The sequence below is a fragment of the Stigmatopora nigra genome, unplaced genomic scaffold (assembly GCF_051989575.1).
Source record: "Stigmatopora nigra isolate UIUO_SnigA unplaced genomic scaffold, RoL_Snig_1.1 HiC_scaffold_24, whole genome shotgun sequence".
In the NCBI taxonomy this organism is placed as follows: domain Eukaryota; kingdom Metazoa; phylum Chordata; class Actinopteri; order Syngnathiformes; family Syngnathidae; genus Stigmatopora; species Stigmatopora nigra.
The window spans coordinates 365,240-374,991 of NW_027551603.1; the positions used below are offsets into that span (position 1 = coordinate 365,240).

Sequence of the window (9,752 nt, forward strand, 5' to 3'; positions counted from 1 at the left end):
TGATGCTCACAGCACCTGGTATTCCCAAGCGGTCTCCCAATCAGGTACTAACCAGGCCGAACCATGCTTGGCTGCCGAGATCGGACGAGATCGGGCAAGATCGGGCCTTTTCAGGGTGGTATGGTCGTGAGCGGTACTGCTCTTGCAGATGGACACCCATGAAATGTCGAAAAAGATGCGGGGTATGATGCTCACAGCACCTGGTATTCCCAAGCGGTCTCCCAATCAGGTACTAACCAGGCCGAACCATGCTTGGCTTCCAAGATCGGACGAGATCGGGCCTTTTCAGGGTGGTATGGCCGTGAGCAGTACTGCACTAGCAGATGGACACCCATGAAATGTCGAAAAAGATGCGGGGTATGATGCTCACAGCACCTGGTATTCCCAAGCGGTCTCCCAATCTGGTACTAAACAGGCCGAACCATGCTTGGCTTCCGAGATCGGACGAGATCGGGCCTTTTCAGGGTGGTATGGCCGTGAGCGGTACTGCATTAGCAGATGGACACCCATGAAATGTCGAAAAAGATGCGGGGTATGATGCTCACAGCACCTGGTATTCCCAAGCGGTCTCCCAATCAGGTACTAAACAGGCCGAACCATGCTTGGCTTCCAAGATCGGACGAGATCAGGCCTTTTCAGGGTGGTATGGCCGTGAGCGGTACTGCACTTGCAGATGGACACCCATGAAATGTCGAAAAAGATGCGGGGTATGATGCTCACAGCACCTGGTATTCCCAAGCGGTCTCCCAATCAGGTACTAAACAGGCCGAACCATGCTTGGCTTCCGAGATCGGACGAGATCGGGCCTTTTCAGGGTGGTATGGCCGTGAGCGGTACTGCACTAGCAGATGGACACCCATGAAATGTCGAAAAAGATGCGGGGTATGATGCTCACAGCACCTGGTATTCCCAAGCGGTCTCCCAATCAGGTACTAACCAGGCCGAACCATGCTTGGCTGCCGAGATCGGACGAGATCGGGCGAGATCGGGCCTTATCAGGGTGGTATGGCCGTGAGCGGTACTGCTCTTGCAGATGGACACCCATGAAATGTCGAAAAAGATGCGGGGTATGATGCTCACAGCACCTGGTATTCCCAAGCGGTCTCCCAACCAGGTACTAACTAGGCCGAACCATGCTTGGCTTCCGAGATCGGACGAGATCGGGCCTTTTCAGGGTGGTATGGCCGTGAGCGGTACTGCTCTTGCAGATGGACACCCATGAAATGTCGAAAAAGATGCGGGGTATGATGCTCACAGCACCTGGTATTCCCAAGCGGTCTCCCAATCAGGTACTAACCAGGCCGAACCATGCTTGGCTTCCGAGATCGGACGAGATCGGGCCTTTTCAGGGTGGTATGGCCGTGAGCGGTACTGCACTAGCAGATGGACACCCATGAAATCTCGAAAAAGATGCGGGGTATGATGCTCACAGCACCTGGTATTCCCAAGCGGTCTCCCAATCAGGTACTAACCAGGCCGAGCCATGCTTGGCTGCCGAGATCGGGCGAGATCGGGCCTTTTCAGGGTGGTATGGCCGTGAGCGGTACTGCACAAGCAGATGGACACCCATGAAATCTCGAAAAAGATGCGGGGTATGATGCTCACAGCACCTGGTATTCCCAAGCGGTCTCTCAATCAGGTACTAACCAGGCCGAACCATGCTTGGCTTCCGAGATCGGGCTTTTTCAGGGTGGTATGGCCGTGAGCGGTACTGCACTAGCAGATGGACACCCATGAAATGCCGAATCATGCTTGGCTTCCGAGATCGGGCGAGATCGGGCCTTTTCAGGGTGGTATGGCCGTGAGCGATACTGCTCTTGCAGATGGACACCCATGAAATGTCGAAAAAGTTGCAGGGTATGATGCTCACAGCACCTGGTATTCCCAAGCGGTCTCCCAATCAGGTACTAAACAGGCCGAACCATGCTTGGCTTTCGAGATCGGACGAGATCGGGCCTTTTCAGGGTGGTATGGCCGTGAGCAGTACTGCACTAGCAGATGGACACCCATGAAATGTCGAAAAAGATGCGGGGTATGATGCTCACAGCAAATGGTATTCCCAAGCGGTCTCCCAATCTGGTACTAAACAGGCCGAACCATGCTTGGCTTCCGAGATCGGACGAGATCGGGCCTTTTCAGGGTGGTATGGCCGTGAGCGGTACTGCATTAGCAGATGGACACCCATGAAATGTCGAAAAAGATGCGGGGTATGATGCTCACAGCACCTGGTATTCCCAAGCGGTCTCTCAATCAGGTACTAACCAGGCCGAACCATGCTTGGCTTCAGAGATCGGGCTTTTTCAGGGTGGTATGGCCGTGAGCGGTACTGCACTAGCAGATGGACACCCATGAAATGTCGAAAAAGATGCGGGGTATGATGCTCACAGCACCTGGTATTCCCAAGCGGTCTCCCAATCAGGTACTAACCAGACCGAAACATGCTTGGCTGCCGAGATCGGACGAGATCGGGCCTTTTCAGGGTGGTATGGCCGTGAGCGGTACTGCTCTTGCAGATGGACACCCATGAAATGTCGAAAAAGATGTGGGGTATGATGCTCACAGCACCTGGTATTCCCAAGCGGTCTCCCAATCAGGTACTAACCAGGCCGAACCATGCTTGGCTGCCGAGATCAGACGAGATCGGGCGAGACCGGGCCTTTTCAGGGTGGTATGGCCGTGAGCAGTACTGCTCATGCAGATGGACACCCATGAAATGTCGAAAAAGATGCGGGGTATGATGCTCACAGCACCTGGTATTCCCAAGCGGTCTCCCAATCAGGTACTAACCAGGCCGAACGATGCTTGGCTGCCGAGATCGGGCGAGATCGGGCCTTTTCAGGGTGGTATGGCCGTGAGCGGTACTGCTCTTGCAGATGGACACCCATGAAATGTCGAAAAAGATGCGGGGTATGATGCTCACAGCACCTGGTATTCCCAAGCGGTCTCCCAATCAGCTACTAACCAGGCCGAACCATGCTTGGCTTCCGAGATCGAACGAGATCGGGCCTTTTCAGGGTGGTATGGCCGTGAGCGGTACTGCTCTTGCAGATGGACACCCATGAAATGTCGAAAAAGATGCAGGGTATGATGCTCACAGCACCTGGTATTCCCAAGCTGTCTCCCAATCAGGTACTAACCAGGCCGAACCATGCTTAGCTTCCGAGATCGGACGAGATTGGGCCTTTTCAGGGTGGTATGGCCGTGAGCGGTACTGCTCTTGCAGATGGACACCCATGAAATGTCGAAAAAGATGCGGGGTATGATGCTCACAGCACCTGGTATTCCCAAGCGGTCTCCCAATCTGGTACTAAACAGGCCGAACCATGCTTGGCTTCCGAGATCGGACGAGATCGGGCCTTTTCAGGGTGGTATGGCCGTGAGCGGTACTGCACTAGCAGATGGACACCCATGAAATGTCGAAAAAGATGCGGGGTATGATGCTCACAGCACCTGGTATTCCCAAGCGGTCTCCCAATCAGGTACTAACCAGGCCGAAACATGCTTGGCTGCCGAGATCGGACGAGATCGGGCCTTTTCAGGGTGGTATGGCCGTGAGCGGTACTGCTCTTGCAGATGGACACCCATGAAATGTCGAAAAAGATGCGGGGTATGATGCTCACAGCACCTGGTATTCCCAAGCGGTCTCCCAATCAGGTACTAAACAGGCCGAACCATGCTTGGCTTCCGAGATCGGACGAGATCGGGCCTTTTCAGGGTGGTATGGCCGTGAGCGGTACTGCATTAGCAGATGGACACCCATGAAATGTCGAAAAAGATGCGGGGTATGATGCTCACAGCACCTGGTATTCCCAAGCGGTCTCCCAATCAGGTACTAACCAGGCCGAACCATGCTTGGCTGCCGAGATCGGACGAGATCGGGCGAGATCGGGCCTTATCAGGGTGGTATGGCCGTGAGCGGTACTGCTCTTGCAGATGGACACCCATGAAATGTCGAAAAAGATGCGGGGTCTGATGCTCACAGCACCTGGTATTCCCAAGCGGTCTCCCAATCAGGTACTAAACAGGCCGAACAATGCTTGGCTTCCGAGATCGGACGAGATCGGGCCTTTTCGGGGTGGTATGGCCGTGAGCGGTACTGCTTTTGCAGATGGACACCCATGAAATGTCGAAAAAGATGCGGGGTATGGTGCTCACAGCACCTGGTATTCCCAAGCGGTCTCCCAACCAGGTACTAACCAGGCCGAACCATGCTTGGCTTCCAAGATCGGACGAGATCGGGCCTTTTCAGGGTGGTATGGCCGTGAGCGGTACTGCACTAGCAGATGGACACCCATGAAATGTCGAAAAAGATGCGGGGTATGATCCTCACAGCACCTGGTATTCCCAAGCGGTCTCCCAATCAGGTACTAACCAGGCCGAACCATGCTTGGCTTCCGAGATCGGACGAGATCGGACGAGATCGGGCCTTTTCAGGGTGGTATGGCCGTGAACGGTACTGCACTAGCAGATGGACACCCATGAAATGTCGAAAAAGATGCGGGGCATGGTTCTCACAGCACCTGGTATTCCCAAGCGGTCTCCCAATCTGGTACTAAACAAGTCTAACCATGCTTGGCTTCCGAGATCGGGCGAGATCGGGCCTTTTCAGGGTGGTATGGCCGTGAGCGGTACTGCTTTTGCAGATGGACACCCATGAAATGTCGAAAAAGATGCGGGGTATGATGCTCACAGCACCTGGTATTCCCAAGCGGTCTCCCAACCAGCTACTAACCAGGCCCAACCATGCTTGGCTTCCGAGATCGGACGAGATCGGGCCTTTTCAGGGTGGTATGGCCGTGAGCGGTACTGCACTAGCAGATGGACACCCATGAAATGTCGAAAAAGATGCGGGGTATGATGCTCACAGCACCTGGTATTCCCAAGCGGTCTCCCAATCAGGTACTAACCAGGCCGAACCATGCTTGGCTTCCGAGATCGGACGAGATCAGGCCTTTTCAGGGTGGTATGGCCGTGAGCGGTACTGCTCTTGCAGATGGACACCCATGAGCTAAAGTATTAATTCGACCTTCTACACCTGCTACCCAAATCAATTGGGATTTGACATTATTCAAAGTCAGTTGGAATATTCAGGTTATAAAAGAGGGGGGAAAAGGCAGGAATATATACAGCTATGTTTTACTTTTGTGCATTTCAGGCCAAATTGGTATTTGTCTTTGAGTCAGCAATAATAACAAAGGAGTAAAGTCAGCTTGATTGCAGTAAGACTTTTTGCACTCTATACACTCAATTTTCACATGTTTTACTTCTGGACGCTGCAAATGGACTGCACATCTGTTGCATCGTGTGTGTATATATGTGTATTACCGTACTTTGAATTTTGATTTAAACCTTTACAACCCAACTACCTCAGATCAAGCAATTATAATGTAAAGTAGTAGATGTTTAAAAAAAGCACCAAATGCAAAAAGATAACAAAATAACAATACTAAATAGTCAAATAAGCAACTCCATTATTCTTTTAGAGAAAATATCTCAGCGGGGTCAAGTCATTCAATTCAAATCGACTGGTAATCAGATTCAATTAAAGACTAACTGATTGGGTGCAATGTTGTAGTGGCAGCACAACTAAATGAATTCACTGAATTTAAATGGGATTTATAAGTGTTTTCACATTTTATACTGTAAAACAAAAAATCACATAGGATTTATGGTTAAACACTGGAGCTACAGAATTTTACCAGAAATTACATTCAATTGGTATAGCACTTCAATAACCACCAATTTATTGGAACACTATTGTAGATTTTTCATTTCACTGAAACTAAAATTATATTGCTCCACCACCACATGCACACACCCCTTTTTTACTGTATAACTCTAGCAACCACAAGTATTTTATTTTTATTTTTTTAAGAAGAAAATGACTGACTATTCTTCTGTCTGTTCAGATATCACTACTTTTACATGATAAGAGAAGTAATTTTTAAAGAAGGCTCAGCAAAATACCCAGCATTCAATAGTACTGGCATGCTGGATCTTGCAAACTACACTCCTCAACTGCACGGAAAAAAAATAGAAAAAAACAGTCATACATTGTCTGCAGTACTTTCCACTCATTCGCTTACACTTTGTACTCCATCCTTTCTACACAAAAAGCATCATCCCGCTGTTACAGAGTAAAGAAGGTTGCACAGAGTCCTTTTCTTGCTGTTCTGTCTCTTTAGAACAGAAGGACACTTTGCGCTTCACAGAATGCAAGTCTACAAGTACTGCTGCTTAGATGTGGTTGAATGTTAGGCCCCTAAGAAATACATGTGAAGCAACAGCAATGCTTTACAAGGTGTCTATTGTTTATATAAATAAACATAAAACAGGTTACGAAAACATGCTGTAAAATCCAAATCATATTTTATCATAGTTTCACATGCTTAAACTAATCGTAATTGTTTAGTATAAATGATCGTCATGTGAAAGACATTGTTTAGTATTCTTTCATTCATTCATTCTCTCAACCGCTTATCCTCACAAGGGTCACGGGGGGTGCTAAGGCCTATCCCAGCTATCTACGGGCACCAGGCGGGGGACAACCCTGAATCTGTGGTCAGCCAATCACAGAGCAGAAGGAGACGGACAACAATTTATGCTCAAACACATACCTAGGGGAAATTTAGAGCATTCAACTAGCTTACCCTGCAGGTTTTTAGAATGAAGGAGAAAACCTTTGCAAGCCTGTTTCGAACATTCAAATTCAACACAGTGGTGAGTAACCTAGGTTCCAACCCTAAATCCTAGAACTGTGAGGCTGGGACAAAATGCCGTGGAACAGACCCCGTTTTCAATCTTGCTCTTCACTTTTCTTTGCCTCTAATATTGTATTTGCCATCTTTCCCCTTCTATGAGCCAACAACCAAACACCTTTGCCTACAGACATAGCCTTTTCCATTTCATTATCATTTTTCCAAGTAAAATCCTTCTATGAAATGATGACACAATATATGACCATGACATAACCACAAAGAATCAGACTAGGAGCAGCAGGGAGCCACACAAAATGAAAGTACATGGAAAGTTACAAGAACATGAATAGGGAAAAAAAATCATGATTATAAAGATCCAAACATGTGCCTTTTTTTTAATCCTGCTGTGAATTTTACCTAGTTCATCACATCCAATCAAATGCGAGGGCGGCAGCAAATGAATTATTTATCTGCTGCCATCTCTCCTACTCCGCTAAATTGGACGACTTGTTTTGTCAACGATAGCCAATGAGTTAATGAAAGTATCTTCCGACATTTAAATTATTTTCCAATAGATTAGGAATCTTAATTAAAGACCAGTGGCATTTTCGAGATTATTTTCAGCGGCGCTATTATTAGTGACCTGCCCTTTCAAACCTCGACCTAATCGGACTCTCTCCCAAGGAACAAATAATGACAGTAAGGAGGCTATGTGGAAAGGTAGGGACGAAAAGAATGAACATAATTTAAAGTAATTGCTTTACAGTTGTACTGCATACCGGAGGTCATTTAATTCATTCAGATCAAGAACCTCAAATAACATATCGGCTGGTATTGTTGGAGATGGAAATCCAACTCATTTTATCTCTGAGGGCTAGCTGCGAATGCACTTGCATTATGTCAGTAAAATTCTAGAAATCATAGCGAAAGGGTTATTTTTCAAGAAAATCTGTTCCCGAAAGACCGACAAATTGTCTTTATTTGATGCTCTTGTCAGGAGTGGTTGGATTGCCTTTCCTGGCATGACGTCACGATAACTATCAGCTGTCACTAATTACGTGATTAGATTATTTTTGGCGTCACTGGACAAGGTCCAAGTGGACATGGGGAAGCTGGAGCACCTCTGAGTCCAGGGCCAAAGAGACGCCATGGGCCAAGAAAGCGCCAGAGAGCAAAAAGTCCGAGATCCTGGTTCTGGACTCCAAGCGGAGCACCGCCATCAACATCGGGATGACGGTCCTGCCCGCCGTTCACGTCATCAAGAGCGCCATCCTCAACTTTGACGACTTTGCCATCAACAAGGAGGGTGTGGAGAAGATCCTGAGCATGACGCCCACAGAGGAGGAGAAGCAGAAGATCCGCGAGGCTCGCTCGGCCAATCCCGACGTTCCCCTGGGGACGGCCGAGGAATTCCTCTCGGGCCTGGCTTCCGTCAGCACCTTGACCCCCCGCCTGCAGCAGTGGTCTTTCAAACTCAACTATGAGGCACTCGAGCAGGAGATCGCCGAGCCCCTGTTTGACCTGAAGTTGGGCATGGAGCAGCTGGCCGGCAACCGGACCTTCAAGAAGATCCTGGCCACGCTGCTGGCCGTGGGGAACTTCCTCAACGGGTGTCCTCCTCACCAGAATCTTCAGGCTCCCTCCATGGTGAATCAATTCCTCTGGGCATAGGCATAAGATAACTTGGGCGCTCTCTGGTGGTTGTACGCACCTGGGCATCATGATGAAACGGTAAAGGCTTCCCAGGGCGACGTGCATAGCAGTGGTGGGGCGTATGAGTACGCTGCGGCTCTAACTCTTCTACCAGCTGTGGCTCATCTCTAGAAATGATGTGCCTGAGAGCCCCGCACCACGGTGTGTCCATTACAAAATTCCTAAACGATTCTGAGGGGTTTCTTATACATTCCAAGCAGTCCGGTGTCTTCGAGGTGGATGGTTTGCGTCGCCGAGTGCGTCGGCGCGAGCGTGGGTGGCGCTCCGCTGGGTCCATAATGGTTGGATCGTGCTGTTACGATTTCGCCGCGTAGTGCGACGCGATCGTAGGGTAAGTTGAACCCAGATGCAGAGTCGCCAAAGTAATTGGAAAGGTGAGGCAGATCTGTAGCTCTTGTTGGTTGATTTAATAAACGGGGTAACATAACTTAAACAACTTGGCTTGACCACTCATTACAAACGAACTGAACATGCGGCGTGGCGTCAATGGAAACAGCAATTACTACGAGGATTAACAGGAAACGAAACCAGAACTTAACCAGTCGATCCAACCGCGTCCACAGAAAATCATAATGCTTAAATACCAAAAATAATCTAATCACGTAATTAGTGACAGCTGATAGTTATCGTGACGTCATGCCAGGAAAGGCAATCCAACCACTCCTGACAGCTCTGAGTGATTTTGGATCCTTTGTTTCTCCCCCAAGTAATGAGGACATGTTCTTTTTAAGATAGCTCTCCATCTAAGTCCTACTATAGGTCCAGTCTTGGTAAAAGGTGCATGATGACAACTGATCTATCTGAAATCCAGAATTTGATCTGGATTTCAGATAGATCACCCATGAAATGTCGAAAAAGATGCGGGGTATGATGCTCACAGCACCTGGTATTCCCAAGCGGTCTCCCAATCAGGTACTAACCAGGCCGTATCATGCTTGGCTTCCGAGATCGGACGAGATCGGGCCTTTTCAGGGTGGTATGGCCGTGAGCAGTACTGCACTAGCAGATGGACACCCATGAAATGTCGAAAAAGATGCGGGGTATGATGCTCACAGCACCTGGTATTCCCAAGCAGTCTCCCAATCAGGTACTAACCAGGCCGAATCATGCTTGGCTTCCGAAATCGGACGAGATCGGGCTTTTTCAGGGTGGTATGGCCGTGAGCGGTACTGCTCTTGCAGATGGACACCCATGAAATGTCGAAAAAGATGCGGGGTATGATGCTCACAGCACCTGGTATTCCCAAGCGGTCTCCCAATCAGGTACTAAACAGGCCGAACCATGCTTGGCTTCCGAGATCGGACGAGATCGGGCCTTTTCAGGGTGGTATGGCCGTGAGCG

At 49.1% G+C, this 9,752-nt stretch overlaps 1 non-coding gene and 29 pseudogenes across 1 annotated transcript; all 30 read right to left on the bottom strand.

Moving 5' to 3' along the window:
* Positions 1-3: 3 nt before the first annotated feature.
* Positions 4-132, bottom strand: LOC144184877 (5S ribosomal RNA; annotated as a pseudogene).
* Positions 133-188: 56 nt separating this feature from the next.
* LOC144188245 (5S ribosomal RNA) lies at positions 189-307 on the bottom strand (annotated as a pseudogene).
* A 56-nt stretch (positions 308-363) lies between these two features.
* On the bottom strand, positions 364-482 carry LOC144187271 (5S ribosomal RNA; annotated as a pseudogene).
* Positions 483-538: 56 nt separating this feature from the next.
* On the bottom strand, positions 539-657 carry LOC144191562 (5S ribosomal RNA; annotated as a pseudogene).
* Positions 658-713: 56 nt separating this feature from the next.
* LOC144187470 (5S ribosomal RNA) lies at positions 714-832 on the bottom strand (annotated as a pseudogene).
* Positions 833-888: 56 nt separating this feature from the next.
* On the bottom strand, positions 889-1,017 carry LOC144182637 (5S ribosomal RNA; annotated as a pseudogene).
* Positions 1,018-1,073: 56 nt separating this feature from the next.
* Positions 1,074-1,192, bottom strand: LOC144187382 (5S ribosomal RNA; annotated as a pseudogene).
* A 56-nt stretch (positions 1,193-1,248) lies between these two features.
* LOC144189166 (5S ribosomal RNA) lies at positions 1,249-1,367 on the bottom strand (annotated as a pseudogene).
* Positions 1,368-1,423: 56 nt separating this feature from the next.
* On the bottom strand, positions 1,424-1,542 carry LOC144190264 (5S ribosomal RNA; annotated as a pseudogene).
* A 56-nt stretch (positions 1,543-1,598) lies between these two features.
* Positions 1,599-1,707, bottom strand: LOC144187069 (5S ribosomal RNA; annotated as a pseudogene).
* Positions 1,708-1,863: 156 nt separating this feature from the next.
* On the bottom strand, positions 1,864-1,982 carry LOC144189686 (5S ribosomal RNA; annotated as a pseudogene).
* Positions 1,983-2,038: 56 nt separating this feature from the next.
* Positions 2,039-2,157, bottom strand: LOC144183574 (5S ribosomal RNA; annotated as a pseudogene).
* A 221-nt stretch (positions 2,158-2,378) lies between these two features.
* On the bottom strand, positions 2,379-2,497 carry LOC144182049 (5S ribosomal RNA; annotated as a pseudogene).
* Positions 2,498-2,553: 56 nt separating this feature from the next.
* LOC144182381 (5S ribosomal RNA) lies at positions 2,554-2,682 on the bottom strand (annotated as a pseudogene).
* A 56-nt stretch (positions 2,683-2,738) lies between these two features.
* LOC144182362 (5S ribosomal RNA) lies at positions 2,739-2,857 on the bottom strand (annotated as a pseudogene).
* A 56-nt stretch (positions 2,858-2,913) lies between these two features.
* LOC144189049 (5S ribosomal RNA) lies at positions 2,914-3,032 on the bottom strand (annotated as a pseudogene).
* Positions 3,033-3,088: 56 nt separating this feature from the next.
* Positions 3,089-3,207, bottom strand: LOC144181977 (5S ribosomal RNA; annotated as a pseudogene).
* A 56-nt stretch (positions 3,208-3,263) lies between these two features.
* LOC144187272 (5S ribosomal RNA) lies at positions 3,264-3,382 on the bottom strand (annotated as a pseudogene).
* Positions 3,383-3,438: 56 nt separating this feature from the next.
* Positions 3,439-3,557, bottom strand: LOC144190175 (5S ribosomal RNA; annotated as a pseudogene).
* A 56-nt stretch (positions 3,558-3,613) lies between these two features.
* LOC144187471 (5S ribosomal RNA) lies at positions 3,614-3,732 on the bottom strand (annotated as a pseudogene).
* A 56-nt stretch (positions 3,733-3,788) lies between these two features.
* Positions 3,789-3,917, bottom strand: LOC144182639 (5S ribosomal RNA; annotated as a pseudogene).
* Positions 3,918-3,973: 56 nt separating this feature from the next.
* On the bottom strand, positions 3,974-4,092 carry LOC144182268 (5S ribosomal RNA; annotated as a pseudogene).
* Positions 4,093-4,148: 56 nt separating this feature from the next.
* On the bottom strand, positions 4,149-4,267 carry LOC144187220 (5S ribosomal RNA; annotated as a pseudogene).
* A 56-nt stretch (positions 4,268-4,323) lies between these two features.
* Positions 4,324-4,452, bottom strand: LOC144185187 (5S ribosomal RNA; annotated as a pseudogene).
* A 56-nt stretch (positions 4,453-4,508) lies between these two features.
* Positions 4,509-4,627, bottom strand: LOC144183437 (5S ribosomal RNA; annotated as a pseudogene).
* Positions 4,628-4,683: 56 nt separating this feature from the next.
* On the bottom strand, positions 4,684-4,802 carry LOC144186978 (5S ribosomal RNA). Its single transcript, XR_013324832.1, has one exon. It is a non-coding gene; the product is annotated as a 5S ribosomal RNA (ribosomal RNA).
* A 56-nt stretch (positions 4,803-4,858) lies between these two features.
* Positions 4,859-4,977, bottom strand: LOC144187757 (5S ribosomal RNA; annotated as a pseudogene).
* Positions 4,978-9,282: 4,305 nt separating this feature from the next.
* LOC144189086 (5S ribosomal RNA) lies at positions 9,283-9,401 on the bottom strand (annotated as a pseudogene).
* Positions 9,402-9,457: 56 nt separating this feature from the next.
* Positions 9,458-9,576, bottom strand: LOC144182046 (5S ribosomal RNA; annotated as a pseudogene).
* Positions 9,577-9,632: 56 nt separating this feature from the next.
* On the bottom strand, positions 9,633-9,751 carry LOC144187472 (5S ribosomal RNA; annotated as a pseudogene).
* Position 9,752: the final 1 nt, after the last annotated feature.